The 17,673-nt window shown below is 38.1% G+C and overlaps 1 long non-coding RNA gene across 3 annotated transcripts in view; it reads left to right on the top strand.

Annotated features, from left to right (window-relative positions):
- The window catches only part of LOC105066215 (uncharacterized), a 442,677-nt gene that overhangs the window by 76,236 nt on the left and 348,768 nt on the right, over positions 1–17,673 (top strand). The window lies entirely within an intron of this gene.

Raw genomic sequence — 17,673 nt, 5'->3', positions numbered from 1 at the left:
GTAAACACACTTAGACATATCCTGATGAAATTTCTGAATTCCAAAAATCATGAGAAAACCTTTTAGAATTCTAAATTCAAGGAAAAACAAAGGAAGGATAACCAGCATCAGATTTCCATTTGCTACACTGAGAGCTGAAAGGCAGCCTTCTGGGAGAAACAGACTGTGATCCTAGCTAGGATATTGCTTCTCAACAAGAATAAAAGAAAGTCAATTGATTATCTATCTATCTATCTATCTATCTATCTATCTATCTATCTATCCATCTTCTTACCTCAATGGATAATGATAATATTACTGAAAACTGACAATGCAAGTGTTAAGTAGACTTTAAATTAAGAAACATATTCTGAACTATCTTGGTAAAATCCAGGAAGAAGTTGAGGGTTGAACAAGGAAAGGGAGCTGGTGGTAGGAAGTAAAAGCAATCTCAAGTTTAATTTCCAGAGTTGGAGGAATGTTGTCAAATATAATATCTTGATGGAAGTAATACACCTTGTATGTCATCAGCCAACTTGAAAAGCATTGGAGAATTTCCCGTTAATATTAGTAGGTAGAGGGGAAGGGATTAAAAAAAAAATGACCCAGACAACAAAAGTAACAAAGTGGTTAAAAGGAAACCACAAAAGCTACAAGTAAAAACATAAAGAAGATGGAAAACAAAATGAACTATGTTACTTTTCAAGATAATTGTGAACTAACTAAATCTACCTACCAAAAGATGGACAGCATTAAGCTGGAATAAAACGTAAATTCAGCTATATGTTCGTTTTTAAAGAACCGACTTAAATCAAAGTGACAAAGGTCAAATATAAAACCCCATTAAAAAAAAAATACAACATTTCTTGCCCTTTCAGGGCACCAATAGTTTGTGCTTAACAGAATGCCCATGAGCAGTTCAAGATACTCCAGCAATATTTCCATGTGGAGCAGAGTTCTGGGTTCTAAATCTTCCTTGGGAATTCTCAAGACTTAATCTGATCCGAGGGTACAGAAACTGAACCCATAATTAGCCAGAGTTCCTACAGGTTGAGAAAAATAAAGAAGAGTTAAACTGTCCCATTTTTGTGGGGACTTTCTCTGTCAGTCGGTTCCACTAATAAAGACTGTGCCCTGGTCTTCCACTTTCATAGATTTTTCAATATAATCACATTCAGATGAGGTTTTGGAATTTGTAATTTTCATAAGCTCCCTGGTGATTTGGAAATGCAGTTGGGTTCAGAAAGAATTCTTCTTGGTCCAGATGCAGCCTATGCTAGTGTTGTACAAGGTAGTAAATAGAGAGCAGAAACAGCACCAGCCTGAACTTTGTATAAGTGATCTCGACAGTCCCAGAATATGCCCTTTGCTTTATGCACACCCAGTAGACATTGCATGCATCAGCCAGGTAGGGGACTCTGGGTGTCTCTGGCCTGACAGTTGACAATGTACCTATGCCGACAGGATTGGGCAGCCCTTAAGGTTAGAAAGATTACTCCAGTTTCCTAAAACTAGATGCTCAAAATAAAGCAGAGAATCACTGTTAGCAGGTAGAAAACCTCTATACCACGTTGATTCAATTAATTATGTTTGCTCAATGACAGAAACCTAGAAACAGGAAATATGTGTTATAAGTTAATTTTTGCTATGTATGCTAGCCAAATGAATGCTGGCATCACTTTCTCTGTTTAAGGAACCATTGCTACTTTTCAGTGTGCTCCTTGATATGCTATATAAACTGCATTTTAATTATTCTCTTTCTTTGGCCTTTGCCCTCTCAGGCCTTTTACAAAAATCAACAGGAGCCTTTACAAACATCTGATGTCATTTAAATAATTTTTTAAATTGTTTTTTAATTGAAGTACAGTCAGTTACTATGTGTCAGTTTCTGGTATACAGCACAATGTTCCAGTCATGCATATACATACATATATTTGTTTTCATATTGATGTCATTTTTAAGAACTAGCTGGTTTGCCAGCATGCATAGTATTATGAAATTATACTTAGCCTGCCCATGGAAGTTTTGGGGGGAAAGATCTATAGTCTAGCCGTCATTTAATTTCAGGCTTAGAGTAATGGAAGGGGATAAAATAATGCATAACTTCTTCCTGTTCTCCACAATTCCCCCCACACTGAGGTCTTGCACTTCCAACAATGACTATAAGACTCCCCCTGGCTTGTGAATCCTTCAATGTCAAAAATTCTATAACCTTCTCAAACAGCAGGTCGTCAACCTTTTATGTTTGCATCATACTTTTGATAACTGAACTTTTTTTTTTTGGACACAGTTAAGAGATTTACATATTCAAAATGGGATATTTGCAAGGTATTACCCCAATTATTTATTGTTCTCACAGAGCTCAATTTTAGCATCAAAAATAGTGGGACAACCCGACATTAAGGGCCTCCTGATGTGATGCATGATGAAATTCACAGCATCGCCTGCGAAGTATTCTTGCCAAAAATACTTAACTGAAACTAATCAAGCTTTTAGCTCTAAATTCCAACCTACAGGAAAGACAAGAGAAGGGAAAGAGAGGTAAATGATTGTTGTATCTTACTCCCCATAATTCTTCACATATTAGTGCCTTTCCATCCAGCCTCAAATCTCTTAGTCTTATCTGTTTTCATTGTACTTGCCTGGCAAAACCCAGCTTTGCTTAAACCCAATATTCCGTTCTCTGAGCCAGCTGCATGCCTACATATGAGCAGCTGTTCATGGCTGGTAGAAAGCACACAACCGTGCTGACTGGTATCATTTGGAATCTCCGACCACAAACCTCAAGTGAGCCCTCGGGACTCCTTGGCAATTCTACTTTCCTCAGACCTCCAAAACCACTTTCCTCTTCCTCACTCTCAACCCATCAGCTTGCTTCTCATTTTACTGAGAAAATAAAAGCAGTCATTAGAGAACATCCTTGTCTTCCCACCACAAAATCTATTCTTCTACCTTCACCTTTACCCTAAATTCAGCCTTCCCTTTTCAAGGGTGATAAACTTACTGTGTTCTTCTCTAGGGCTAACTCCTTCCTTTCATCCCCAGGCAGTGCACAGGGGCTTTGTTCCTGTAACTTTCCCTCTTTTTTATCTGTCAAATTTCCCCATAAATTGGATCAGCATCAGGAAGGCTGTAATATTTTTATCCCTTAATCCTATTGCTATGCTTCACATTATAGCAAAATTCCAGGAAAGCCTTGTCTAAATGCAATGTATTAACTTCTTAACCTCCCATTTTTCCTACTTCACCCCCCACCCACACAAAAAATAAGGAAAATAATATAGTGAACATCTATGTCCCCACTGCCCCACATCAGAAGTAAATATTACAAAGACATTTCAAGCTCTTTTGTGTCTCCTGGATCACAGTCCCCCCCTTATGCCCTACCCCAGAGGTAGCTCCTTCATGTGCCCCCCCACCCCCAGAAAACTGGGATACTCAGTTCCCCTGCTGTAGGAAGACGAGTTGATGATGGCCTCAGATGATTCCCTTCTGAATTTACCCCCCAGGTTGCTCCCAGTAACAGCTGTGCACAGTGGGGATACACGTTCCCATCCATTTCTGTCTGATGCAAGGCTTCTCTTAAAGATGACTTTGGCTTAAGGACTTGTCATCGGCCTGGCCAGACATTCTTACATCCCTGCTGCATCTTCTTTCCCTGTTTCCTTTCATGGGTGCCAATCCTGCCCCAGGTTATGGAGGGTTTTCCTGATAACACTTGCTTCTCCCCCTTTGTCCTTCATGACCATTTTCCCCAAAAGTTTCTCACCATCTAATCCTATTTTGGAGTTCTACAGTAACACAGGCACTCTCCTGATTTTGGTGATTCTTATTTTCGTGTCTGTCTGTCTTTCTGTCTGACTTTTATATATTCACAAATTGTTGTTTTATGTTATTAAGCTTTGTAGATAGCCTTCTGTAACTTTTTTTTTTGCAAGGTGATAGTTGTTTAAGATTTATGTTGAATTATGTAGCTGATAATTCACTTTGACTGCTGTATTAATTCATTATATAAATATAATTTATTCATTCATTCTTCTGTTAATGCACATCTATGTTGTTCCAAATGTTTGCTATTGTAATGGTGCAATGAACACTCTTATCTACCTCCATTGTACACTCCTGTAAGTCTTTCTCTGTGATATATAGGAATTAACTGCTGAGTCGTATGTATGTGCATCTTTGACTTGACAAGATGTTGTCAAATTGCTCTCCAAATGGTTGTTTCAATTTTCACTCCTACTAGCAGCAAATGAGCTGTTCTTGCTTGACTACATTCCTGTCATCTCTTGATATGTCCAATTTTTTTTTGGTTTTGGCTAATATGATGGGTGAAAAGTATCTTACTACAGTTTAAATATGGATTTCCCTGACTACTAGCGAGATAGAGCATCTTATCATATGTTTACTGGTCCTATGGATGTCCTCTTCTTTGAAATATCTATGTAAGTAACACTTTGGCCCATTTTTCTACCACTGGTTTTTCTTATTGAAGTTAGAATTCTTTATATATTCTGGATATCAATGTTTTGTCAGTTACATTTATTACAAATATATTATTCCATGCTGTGACATGTCTTTTCACTTTGTTTATAGCATCTTTTGAATCACAGAAGTATGAAATTTTAATGTAGTCAAATATTTCAATCTTTTCCTTACAGTTCTCTCTCTTTCTCTCTCTATCTTCTTTCTTCTGATGTGCCTAGTTTTAGAAATTCTAGTCTATCTTGAGATCTTAAATATATTCTCACAATTTCTCCCAGAGAATTTAAAATTTGCCTTTCACATTTAGGAATTCAGTGTATCTGGAATTGATTTTTGTGAATAGTTAGGTAACAATCCAATTCAGTTTTTTTTTTTTTTTTAAGTTTGAATAACTAACTAACCCAGCATCGTGTGTTGAGTAGTCTATTCTTTCCTTGCTGATCAGTGATGCCACATACCAAGTATCCATATGTTTGGATCTGTGTATGAGCTCTTTATTCTGCTTTATTGATCTCTTTGTCCATTCCAGCACCATTATCACACCTTTGAAAAATTATTACAGTTTTATGAGTTTTGCCATCTGTTTTTCTTCTTCAAAACTGTCTTGGCTTTTCTTGATTTTTGCATACCCATATAAGTTTAAAATCAGCTTGTGATGTTCCTTGAGAAACCCTGTTAAGAACTTGACTGGAATAGCACTTAAGTACCTGATAAAAATGTGGAAAAAATGGGCATCTTTACTGAACTGACTCTTTCTACACATGAACATTGTTTCTCTCTTGATTTATTCAGGTCTTTAATTCTTTCAATAAAGTTTTACTATTTTACTTCTAAGTCCCTTATATTTCTGTTGCTATTGGAAATGGCCTTAACATTTTTTTCACTTTCCCTTTATTTTTGTGTGTAGTGAGCCCATAGATTCTTATACATCAATCCTGTATCTATCAGTATCGATGATTTCTCTTATTGATTGTAATACTTTGACTATATATTCTTTCAGTTTTTCTATCTGTGAATAAAGACTGTTTTATTTTTCTCTTTTGAATAATTATGCTCAAGCTAACAACTCTAGTATCAATATCAATTTAATCAGGATTTTATTCTCAATCCACTGAAACCTTCTTTTAAAATCAGAGTTGTGAATAGCTTTCATGTTACCAAATCCAGTGGTTGAATCTCTCAACATCGATAACTACTATGCCCTCTTGTTCTGAAAGACTTTCTTCATTTATTTTCTGGAACAACATATTCTCCTGGTTTCCTCCTGCATCTCTGGATGCCTATTCTTAGTCTTATTCGCTGGTTCCCTCTCACGTCCTCATCTGTTAATTTAGAATGGCCCGGTACTGGATCCTTCAACTTCTTTTTTCTGTTTGTACCCACTCTCCAGTTGATCTCATTCAGCCCCATTTGCTGATAACTCAAATTTCTATCTCCAGCACCAGTCTCTCTTGAATGCTACACTCTTTTATCCAGTAGCCAACTCAACATTTTTACTTGGAAGTCTAACAGATATCTCAAACTAAACAAATCCAAAATACACATTTCCTCTCCATCCCCACAATAAGACCCCTCCCAAGGATTCTTTATTTTGGTGAATATCAGCACTGTTTATGTGTTGCTGGGGCCAAAACCTAATCGTCAGCTTGAATTTCCTTTTCTCTCACATCCAACGTTCAATTTATTTGCAAGTCTTATTGGCTCAGCCTTAAAAGTGTATTAATCTGACCACTTTTCATCACTTCCTTTGCCCCAACCTTGGTCTGAGTGACTGTCGTTTTCTTCCTGAACTAAGACAGTGACCTCCTAGCCGGTTTCCTTGTGTCCACCATGTCCAGCTACAGTCTATCTTCTATATAGCAGTTAAAATGATTTTTGTTTTTAAACAGAGATACAATCTGGTCATTTCCTTGCTCAAAACCTTCTGATGACTTCCTGTCACACCTGGAATATAATCCAATGTCTTACTTTGGTAAAAAAAATTCTCACATGAACTCATGCTTGGTAATTTTCTGACCTCATCTTCTGCCATCCCTTCATTTATTCCATTCAAGCCCTATTGGCCTATTAGCTATTCTTCAAACGTAGCAAAGTCGTGCCACCTCAGAGCCTTTGTACTTACTACTTCCTCTGCCTGGGATGCTCTTTTTCTTCCAGATCTTTTCATGAATCTCTTCCTCACTTAATTGAGATCTCTACTTGGATATTAACTTACGAGAGAGGACTTCCCTGACCACTCTCTATAAAATTCCTGCCCCCTCCATCTTTCCTCTTATCTTCTTTATTTTGATTTTTTTCAAAGTACTCATCACTCTTTGACCTATATTTTGTATAGTTATGTGTTGCTTGTTTCCTCAACCAGAATATAAATTCCTTGAAGGAAGACTCTTTCTGTATCTACACTGCTGCATTGTTAGTGCCTAGAGAATTATCTGGAACTAGTAGGGGCTCAGTAAATGTTTACTGAATCAATGGATGTGTGATGTCTCTTAGGACTTACAAAAATGTCTACTATCTTTCTTTCTTTGTACCTGTTTTCCTTTCAGCTCTATGTCACAATTTGAATAGAGCAATTTCCTGTCCCACATATATTCATAGCGAAATTCTCACCTATTTTAGTAAACACACCAGCTTCCTCTAGTCATGATTGGATGATAACTGCTATCTCTTTATTCACAGCAGGTTTTACCTTTGAAGTCTAATCTGCTCTTTAACTCAACATTGTATTTTATATAAAGCACTTTGACTAGAAACAAAAACAAAGTTCACACAGTGGTCAGATTTGGTGGCATACAAGTGAAGGGCTGGCTGTCTAGAATGTGATCTCGGAGAAAATATTCTCAGTGAGAAAGGCTCATTTCTGAGTGTTAAGGCCACAAAAATGAGAATGAATTTTTATATCTTAAAACCACGCTGTAGGAAAATGGTGAGGATGTATTTATTTTTGGTGTTGACTTGGTTGTCTGAAGCCAGTCATCATGGCTGATAGAAGGAAAATCTCCAGGTGGCCTCTTTGTTTTATGGACCGTCATGCCCTCAGCATTGTGTCTATGTAATCATATTGTAGTTGGCCTATGTATTTACTCACACTATGGCTGAAATGTGCAGAGAAAATCTAATTTGGTTTCTCAACACTTTACTTCCCAAAACAAATCTAATCACCACCTTGAACCTTTCTGTGTTGCAGAGAAAGTCGTGAGCTACCAGGAATGAGGTCTCTGTGTCTTTTGCTTTAATGCAATATTGTACTTAAAGTGGTGGCTCTGTGTGTGGAGCATGAGTTAATTGTGGGCTTTTAAAAGACATTTGTTATTAATTCCTTTCAATAAATGATTGAAAAGCCTGTTATTTGTAGATAAATGTTCAGTGTGAACATCTTTATGGTGGCTCTACATATGTCTTTGTGTTACCCTCTGGGTAACCTGTGCTCACCTATGCCATGACGGGGGTGTCTCTTGTTTCATTGGCCACTGCTTCCGCTGGTGGCATCTGCTGCTGACCTCTTCCCCTCTCTGCTGAAGGGACCCAGCTAAGTTTCACAGTCTCCTTGGCCTTTCTGGTGATGACGTCACTTTGTTCTTGGTGTAGAAACTCCCTCTAGGAAGTTTCGTGAATCGATTCTCCACCACTTTGCAGGGACTTCTGAGGATTTTCCATGCTCTGTGGAAGCCAAGCACATCCCAGGGCATTAATTCAGACTTTTAGCTTAACTCTGCTGCAGGACCACTGCCATCTCCTGGGGCTGCCTCCAGGAGGTGGGGGGTGAGGGCATCTGGAGAGATAGTCCCTGCTCTAAGGCTACGGATGTGGCACGGGGAAAATTATCTCTGTGCTTTTGACTCTCCCCCCTGAATCTCACTGGCTCATTAACTCGGACTGGGGTGTGGGGAGACACGAGATGGAAGTTGAGGGGGAACCCCTGACAATCATATGACTGTTTTCCTCCCTCTTCTTCTCCTTCTTCCTCTTTCCACACACCCCTTGAGCTTCGTCTCTTCTTCCTTTCTAACAATGACTTTCCCCATATCATAGCCTCTCCTTCCTTGTAGGGAACTTACTCTGCTACCTGCCTTCGGGCCACAGTACTGGATAGAATTCAGGAAGAGAAGCCACATTTCTGATTATAAGAGATCCAAAAATCTTACCTGTGTTATATATGAAAAGAGCAGTATTAAAAATATTTTATTGTATTTCATTAAAATAGCATGCTAGGTGTCTTGAAGTTTTAGCCTCTGTTCTATGAACAGTGGAGCTACTAAACGTGCATTTAAAGGCTATTGTGAGACTTCAAATGAAAAGAGCAGTGGATGAGCCCGGGAGAAGGGCAGGCTCATAGAAATCGGCTCAGTACTGGCTCACTGCCTCTTTTGCTCCCTAGGAGAATAATGGAATGTTATTATTTTTTTCCTTGAGCATGAATTGTTTTAATTATGGATGTTTTAAAAATGTTTGTTATTAATCCTTTTCTATAAATGATTAAAAAGGCTGCCTCTCTTCTCTGTGCACTTAGTTAAAAGCTTTTCATCCTTAATGTAGGCTCTGCAGAAGAAAATGTTTGAAAGAGGAATTGTGTGCAGGAGATGCCAAGAAGCTATTACTGGTTAAGTAAATGGATACTCAATGTGATTAAGACCCACAAGTGCATATGACCATCATCTCACCAATCACCACAGTTCTTTGTCAGTTAGGAAGAAAATGCCTTATTTTCAATATGAAAAAAGCTGAGAGAGAAGTTATGTGCTTTGCCCAAAATCAAAGCAAATTGATTATTAGAACAGAGTTAGTCTTCACTGACTTATAATCTGGTCCTCTGGTATTTTACATCTATAGGAAGAGTACTGAATTTTGTCCATGTTTGAACTAAATAGCAAGTAGATCCTTTTAATTATTTTACAATTTAGGGCTGAGTAATGCTAATTTTGATTTTAATATTTAACAAAAGCAAAGAAAATCTGTAACTATGACAAAGAAATAGTGCTACACACAATTTCCAAGCCTTGTACTCACCCACTTCTCCAGGCATTTAGTTAAAAGCATTTTAAACTTAATGTAGTCTGTAGAAGAAAATTCTGGAAAGAGGAATTGTGTACAAGAGATGCCATAAAGGTGTTGGTAAGGAATAGCTCCAGGAAAATTGAAAATAGCCTTCTAGAAGTTGTAGAGTTTGGGAGAAGCAATGAATGTATTTACCCTCTCTTAGTTGAAAGTAAATAGTCAATGCTAGACACTGAGATTCCCTAAGTGATTTGATTTTTCTGCTTAGTGGGAGTAAATATGGCTAGGAGGACAATTAGGGTGCCTAGCTCATTCTTCAGGGAAACAATGCTTCACTATACTTTGAAGATAGGGCAGACATAGAGATAAAGATTCAGTGTTGCTGCCTCTCCTGCAGCATGGAGCAGACATTGAATTGCAATGACTAGGGTGGGTCACTCTGTTAGAATAATTTAGTATTTATTCATTAGTTAATCATGTGTTCTTTCCTTCAACAGACACCATGCTATGAGCTGAGGATATTAAATAAGACCTAAACTCTTCTTTGGGGATGAGTTTCTGTGTGTGCAAAGATTATCTGGAAAGGTGGAGAGTAGGGCATTAAAAGAGGACATCATTGATCTGAAATCTTGTAGTAACAGCTGTGGCCGCTGGTTGTATAGACAGATGTTTGATACATTACAAGGGAGGTCTGGGCCCTCTTGACCAATCCAAGAGGTATAATAGGTACCCTCATGATCCAAAAAAGAGAGCACCTCCAAGTTGAAGATGTTGAATCAGGTAAGCAGAGGACAACATGAATAGTCATGTGACTTGAATTCACACTTCAACTGGAGTAACTTCTTGGAGAAAAGAGAGCAGCATATACCCTGAGACAACTCCAACAGACTTCTGGCTCATGGGAGAACTTAGTACTAAAATATTTCTCATACTAAGCCAGCACATGATAAAGAAGGGTACTTATTCTTGTACATTGGGGAACATTAGGTGGTTATAATATCTATAGATGACATATAACATTTATTTCATTTTAGTCCCAGTAAAAATATCCTTCTGAGATTTCCTTTGGTTTCTGAGTTGCAGTTTGATCAAAAGCCAAGTATGAAACCACTATATATGTGCAAGAAAACTTTATGTGGGAAAACCATAAATATTGACTATAAATAAAATGTCTTAAATTCCTTACTTATCCATCCACCTATCTAGTCATCAATTCATTCATAAAGTATTTACCAAGCATCTCTTCCATTTCAGGCATTGTGCCTACCACTGGAGATATGGCAGTGAGCAACATAGACACACTGTCTTAACAAGTGCATAGTGTTGCTCCCTAGACTATTAAATTAGGCTGGACTGAAGGAAGAGTATTGTGGAGCCCCCTTCTTTCAAGGTGCATCTACTAGGTGGATCTAGAAGCAGAACCATACGATTCACGGAAGATTGTTTCTCTCTGCCCCGCCCCAGCCTGCTTCGTGATGATTCCTTCCTTCCTGCTGCCCCAAAATCCTGCTGGCCTTTCTGAACTTCGGTTCTTTAGATTTTCCTTTAGCTCTGTGAGCTACTTAATTTCTTTCCCATGGATTCTTTTTCTTCTTCCATTAAAGAAGCTCAAAATGATTACTGTTGGTTGCAACCAAAGAACACTTACTGATACTTGTCCTCACCCCAAGTGAGAGGCAACTAACAGTGCCTGCTGACTCACAGCTTTCATGGGGATGTGGCTGGCTGCTTTCCTTGTGAAACGGTGTTTGTTTTCTGGGGGTGTCCAATTTGAAAGGTGAAACTAGACAACTCTTCTGACTTCTACCTGAATTGGAGCATGTACCCATCTGGTAAGGGGAGTAGTAGAGAACTAGACACTGGTCTTTGGGAAGGATGGACATGAGAGTGGGAGAGTGTGATGAGAGCTGGACAGAGGGCTAGGGTCCTGGACAAACCAGTTGGAGTTCAGTCTCACTAGAAACTGAAATTCATTCCTAAAACCAAGGCAACAAAAACTTAAGAGTATTGGAGATATCATTACAGCTTGGGAGGCACAATCCCTGCCTCCTCAGGCCCATCGAGTCATGAAGACCAATTCAAGAATGAACCCTCTGGGGATAATGGAGCGTCTAGCAGAATGACTTGAAGGAGTCTCATAGAACAGGGTTCAAAATTTAGGTTGAAAATCTGAGTTCTTCCTCTGGTAATGGTGAGACTGTGGAGGAGTTCTTTATGGGTGAGATCCATGTGTCTTCCTCTGGGATGTTTTTCCTATCATTTCCCCTTTTCCAGCTCTCCACCCTGTGTTGCTGTTGATGCCTCTACCATGTGCCCTGTTGTAACCTCTATTTGCCTTCTCCTGATGCCTATAAACTTCATGTTATTTACTTGTCTCCCCAACCAGACTGTCAGCTTCACAAAAGAACAAGCTTTTCCTTTCTTCTTCATCTTTGTATCCTCAGTGTCAAGCACAGTGCCTGACACTTAATAAAAATGGGTTGAATATTGAATTAATAAAAAGGAAACTAAGGAATGTATAAGAGAGGTAGAAGGAGATTCTGTGAAAATCCAGGCAGCGAAAAGTCCTTTGTCACTTCTTGAAGTATTATATTAAGTAACGTACTTACAAGGTGTTATATGTGAGGTCAATTTTAAACAATAAAAATAAGAGGTCCCCTGGCAGTAATTAGGAGATTTTTAATAATAAGGTAAAGCTTCTCTAAAGCATGCTAAATCTTTTTACATGGGGAATTTTTTAATTTTACCAGACCAATCAGCTAATGTATGTTGGAAACTGTTTTGCTTCACAATGACATATAACAATTTTAATAGCACCTATTAAAGTGCTTTACACATAATAGTTGTTCAGCAACTGTTTGTTGACAGAGCAAATATATTCAGCAAAATTGGCCTCTTTTTCTAAAATACTTTAGGGCTAAGAATATCTACTCACTATTTAATTCTATAATAGCTTACATTGTACCAAAAGATTATGAGAATAAAAAATACTCTCCATCTTTTCCTGATACAAACTTTGTGTCGTAACTTATTTTTGCTCTTCCAGCCAATGAGGTCTGGATTTTAAAGTGGATCGCAACACACTTGACACAAAGAGCCTTTGATAAATCTTAACTGCACACAGAAACTGGGTTCGAGTCTTAATCCTACATGAAAGAATAGCTCCATTTACCTAACAAGAAAGAGTCACTTTCTTCCTCTTACTAGAAAATAAAAGCTTGTGATATTTGAAAAGGTAGACTCTGCCGGTGCGCTGCTGTCTCTATAAATCATCGTAGACAGTGATTCCTTGCAAAACAGGTTTCATGTAATATTTATGTAAGCTGCACATGACCTTGAGTGAAAGCAAGTTTTAGAAGAAACAGTATTCTTACTGTTTGGCAGAACGCTGCTCTATTTTGTCAAATATTACTTACTCAGGCCATATGTGCATTTTTTGGAACTGAATAAAGTTGTTTATTTTAAAGCTGGCTATAGGGAAGTATGGCATTTCTTGTTAGAGTCAATACTATTTTATCTGGTACTTGCAGCAAATCTCTTTAATAAAGCAAATAGGAATACCAGCAGGAAGGCTGGGTGTAGAATGAATGTGGGTAAGTAGAACATTAAATTGTCCTCTTACTATTCATGGAGTTGATTCTGGAAAGAATCATGAAAGCAGATGGAAAAGATCAGATGTCTGATTGGTAGGGGGCAGGTTTCTGTGTTTGATAAACATGGACCTGTATCCAGTTTTGCAGTGCCAAAGTAAATCTGTATAGTAAGGAGAGACTGTGATACTGGTTCCAGCCTGGCCTGTAGGATTTATTAGCTGTAAGACCTTGGGCAATTCATTTAACTTCTCTGAACTTTTCATTGCCCATAAAATGAAATAAAGGGTCCTTAAAGGCCTCTCCTACCACTCCCTTCCTAAGTTCCAGTACTCTAAGTTCCAGTCGTATTCAACTCCACATCATGTCCTTTTATTTTCTTGATAGGACTCTCTGAAATGACCTTGTTCATGCATTTTTCCTTCACTAGAATGTAAGTTTCATGATAGGAGGATCTTGGATATTGTTTTATACCATATACCAAGCACTAGAAAAATTAATTGGTACCTAAAATGGTTAGTGAATGACTTCCAGCAATATACCCAAAAGAATTGAATGCAGGGACTTGAACAGATACTCGTACGCCTATGTGCATAGCAGCATTATTCACAGTAGCCAAAAGGTGAAACAATTCAAGTGTCCATCAATGCATGGATAAACAAAATGTGGCCTATATGTACAATGGAATATTATTCAGCTCTTAAAAGGAAGGAAACTCTGACACATGCTACAACATGGATGGACCTCGAAATAAGCGCTAAATGAAATAAGGCAGACACAAAAGAACAAATACTGTATGATTCCATTTATATGAGGTTCCTAGAGCAGTCAAATCCATACTGACAGAATGTAGAATGATGGTTGCCAGGGGCTGGGGAGCGGGGGAAATAGGGAGTTGTTGTTTAATGAGTACAGAGTTATAGTTTGTAATGAATTAAAAATTCCAGAGATGGATGGTAGTGATCATTACATGACATATGAAAATACTTAATGTCACTGAACTGTACACTTAAAAGTGGCTAAAATGCTAACTTTTATGTTATGTATGTTTTACGACAATTAAAAAAACTTGATGAATCAGTCAGTGTGGAGATCCTTCACAGATGTGGTTCTCACTCTCTGGAACACTGTCCTCTGTCATTCCTCCATCCCTGCTGCATCCTCCCCTCATCCCTGCATCTAGCCAACTCCTAGTCATACAGCAGCTCAGCCTAGATCAAGCGTCCTCAACTGCAGCATGGTTGACATTTTGCACTGAATAACCTTTTTTGGGGGGGACTGTCCTGTGGGTGAGACTTGTAAAGAGTTTTAGAAGCATCCCTGGCTTTTAGTCTCTAGAAGCCAGTAGCACCCCCACTACTGCCTCTAAAAAATGGGACAATCGAAAATGTCTCCAGACATTGGGAAGTGTCCCAGAGGTGGGGAGGGCGGTAAAATTGGCACCCGTTAAGATGCTCCTTTTACTTTCTGTGGAAGTCTGCCCTAAGAGCTGCTTTTGTACGTCTTTTCTACCTTAATGCCCCTGTTCTACTCTGTGCTTTTCTATCATGGCATTTATTACACTCTAATTACACTATCTCTACACTGTCTAGAGATACTGTAATGATAACTATCACACCTAACTCAGTACCTGGCCTGTAGTAGGTGCTCAACATATACATATATATATACATATTTTTTTTCAATGATTTGAATTCAGTTTTCTCATCTTCAAAATGGAGATGATACCTGATTATTTCCCAGAAGTGTGAACATGTTTTAATGAGAGAAACACTTAAAAATTATAAGGTATTATCTCTTCTACCAGAGTTTTTTACGCCTAACCTCTAACACTTCCTATAGTTCACTTGCTGTACTTAAACCAAGTGCTTTATCTTACATAGTTCACCTGAATCATTCAGTGAGTCAGTGGCTGAACTGGGATCGTGTGAGTCCTACCACTGGGCATAATTTTATCTTCAAAAACTCAGTCTGGGTACCTAATAGTCATGCTTTGGAAATGCACTAGAAGATTGCTAATCTGAGGCTTGATCTTTGGGAAACAAAAGCTAAAACACAGGTAAAAAGCTGAATCCATTTAGGCTGTGAATTTTTACAATAGAGTTCTATACATAATATACCTAAAATAGATAACTTAATTGCCATCAATGTGCTATAAAATTCCAAGTACAAAAAAAAATCAAAATTATGTTCAATTTATCTGTTCTGACAGAAATAACTTGGAATTATGGTTTCACGTTTGAAAGAAACTTTTATTGTTGCCGTTAGTCAGAGTCAATATGTGTTGTTATAATCAGAGGATTCATGTTCCTGCACAAATGAAAAGGAATGGAATATATTTCAAATCACAAACTAAACTGGAAGAAACACCTAAATAGTATGAACACTGGAAAAATTTAGAAGCTGATGATGTACTAAAGACAGAGCAAAATAAATACTTGCCTGAAAAGAATAAATAGTTTTGAAGGAATAATGATATACCTTGTTAATCATAGCTAAATTTGAATTATTTAAACAACAAACTATGGAGGAGTTAAGATGATAATTGTGACCTTTATATTTCTTCCTTCTGTTGGTTCATTCCTCCTCATCATTTATGAGGCATTTATGGGAGAGGAACTGCAAAGTGGCTCCCTCACCACCCACTGCAGCCCCCTTATAGGATGGCTTCCTGAACTATTGAGGCAGGAGGGTTAAAACTACATTCCCCAGACTCCTTTGCAGCCAGGATTCCACAGATGACCTCTGTTGTCTCAGCATCTATAGCCTGTGTGAAGAGTGCCTCAGCGTATGGCTTCCAGGCTCTTTGTCATGTCATGGCACCCTCTGGAGCTGTGCAGAGTATCACCCTTTTGGGGGTGAGACTTGGAAGGAAGAAGTGAATAGTGATTGGTTGGTGTGAATGCAGGGAGATAGACCTTCTGGTAAGTATGGTGGTGCAGTGTCTGCGTCTCCTGGGAAAGCTTTGATAAAGGAGCCACTGGTCATGTCATTGGCCCAGGGCAGTGAGAGTGAGATTTCAGCTAGGACAGCTCCTTACAGGGACCACGTGTTCCACTGCTGGTTGAGTAACATCCAACAACCTGCCTCTCCTAGAAACTGTGTTATTTGCTCTACATGTTGTAATAATTCCCTTTTTGCATGAAGTAGCTAAATTAGATTATGTGTCCAGAAACTATGGACTCTGACAGATAACATCTGCGATAGGTATTGTAGATAGAAAATGGATTTATGCCCAGATCTTCATTCTTGCTCACTGATGTTCATCCTGAAAGGCTTTGAGGTCTTGTGGAAGGGGGGAAATAGGCATGTAAATAAACAATAACTGTAAAGTGTATTTATTTTTATTATTTTTAAAAAGTTTAGTATTATTTAAAAAATTTTTACACAATTTTTAAGGGTTACTTTCCATTTATGTCATTGCAAAATATTGGCTGTATTCCCCATGTTGTACAAAACATTCTTGAGCTATCTTATGCCCAGTGGTTTCCCTCACCCCTATATTGCCCCACTCCACCCTTCTACTGGTAACCACTAGTTTGTTCTCCATATCTGTGAATCTGCTTCTTTTTTGTTATATTCACTAGTTTGTTGTATTTTTTAGATTTTACATGTAATGATATCATACAGTGTTTATCTTTCTTTGTCTGACTTATTTCACTTAGGATCATGCCCTCCAAGTCCATCCATGTTGCTGCAAATGGCAAAATTTTAGTCTTTTTTATGGCTGAGTAGTATTTCATCAAATGTATATATTACATCTTCTTTATCCTATCATCTGTTGAAGGACAATGGATGCTTCCATATCTTGGCAATTGTAAATAATGCTGCTATGAACATTGAGATGCATCTATCTTGTCAAATTAGTGTTTTTGTTTACTTTTTTTTTTCAGATATATACCCATGAGTGGACTTGCTGGGTCATACGGTAATTCGATTTTTAGTTTTTTGAGAAACCTCCACATTGTTTTCCACAGTGGCTGAACCAACTTACATTCCCACCAACAGTATACAAGGGTTCTCTTTTCTCCACATCCTCACCAACATTTGTTATTTGTGTTCTTTTTGATTATAGCCATTCTGACTGGTGTGAGGTGATATCTCATTATGGTTTTGTTTGCATTTTTCTGATGATTAGTAATAAAATAACAGGAACATTTAATAGATGCTGTTATTGGCTTGAAATACAGAGTGAGGAGCACAAAAAAGGCAAAATGGCCTACAAGAGTAATTGGCTGAGAAGGGTCATTGGACCAAGAAAGATTTCATAGAAAAGGTATCATTTGCACTGGATCTTTAAGAATGAATAGAAGTATGTCAGATGAAGAAAATGGAAAGGATATTTCAAGAAGAAGGAACAGAATGTTCAAAGTTATGGAGTGATGAAACAGAGAGGGGCATTCAGTAAAGTGTTATCAAATTTTTGCTATGTAAGTAGAGTATAGAGTTGATGTCAGGGAGATAAATCTAGGAAAAAAGGAAGGGCCTTGTATGCCAGACTGAGGAGTTTGGCTTTGAGGATTTTGAGCAAGGGAATAGCATATGTTTCAGGAAGATTACATGTGTAGGATAGATTGAGGGGTCACTATTGGAGGCAGGATGCAGGGAAGGTTTACTGCAATGA

The sequence above is a fragment of the Camelus bactrianus genome, chromosome 14 (assembly GCF_048773025.1).
Source record: "Camelus bactrianus isolate YW-2024 breed Bactrian camel chromosome 14, ASM4877302v1, whole genome shotgun sequence".
In the NCBI taxonomy this organism is placed as follows: domain Eukaryota; kingdom Metazoa; phylum Chordata; class Mammalia; order Artiodactyla; family Camelidae; genus Camelus; species Camelus bactrianus.
This window is presented reverse-complemented; position numbering and strand designations above follow the sequence as displayed.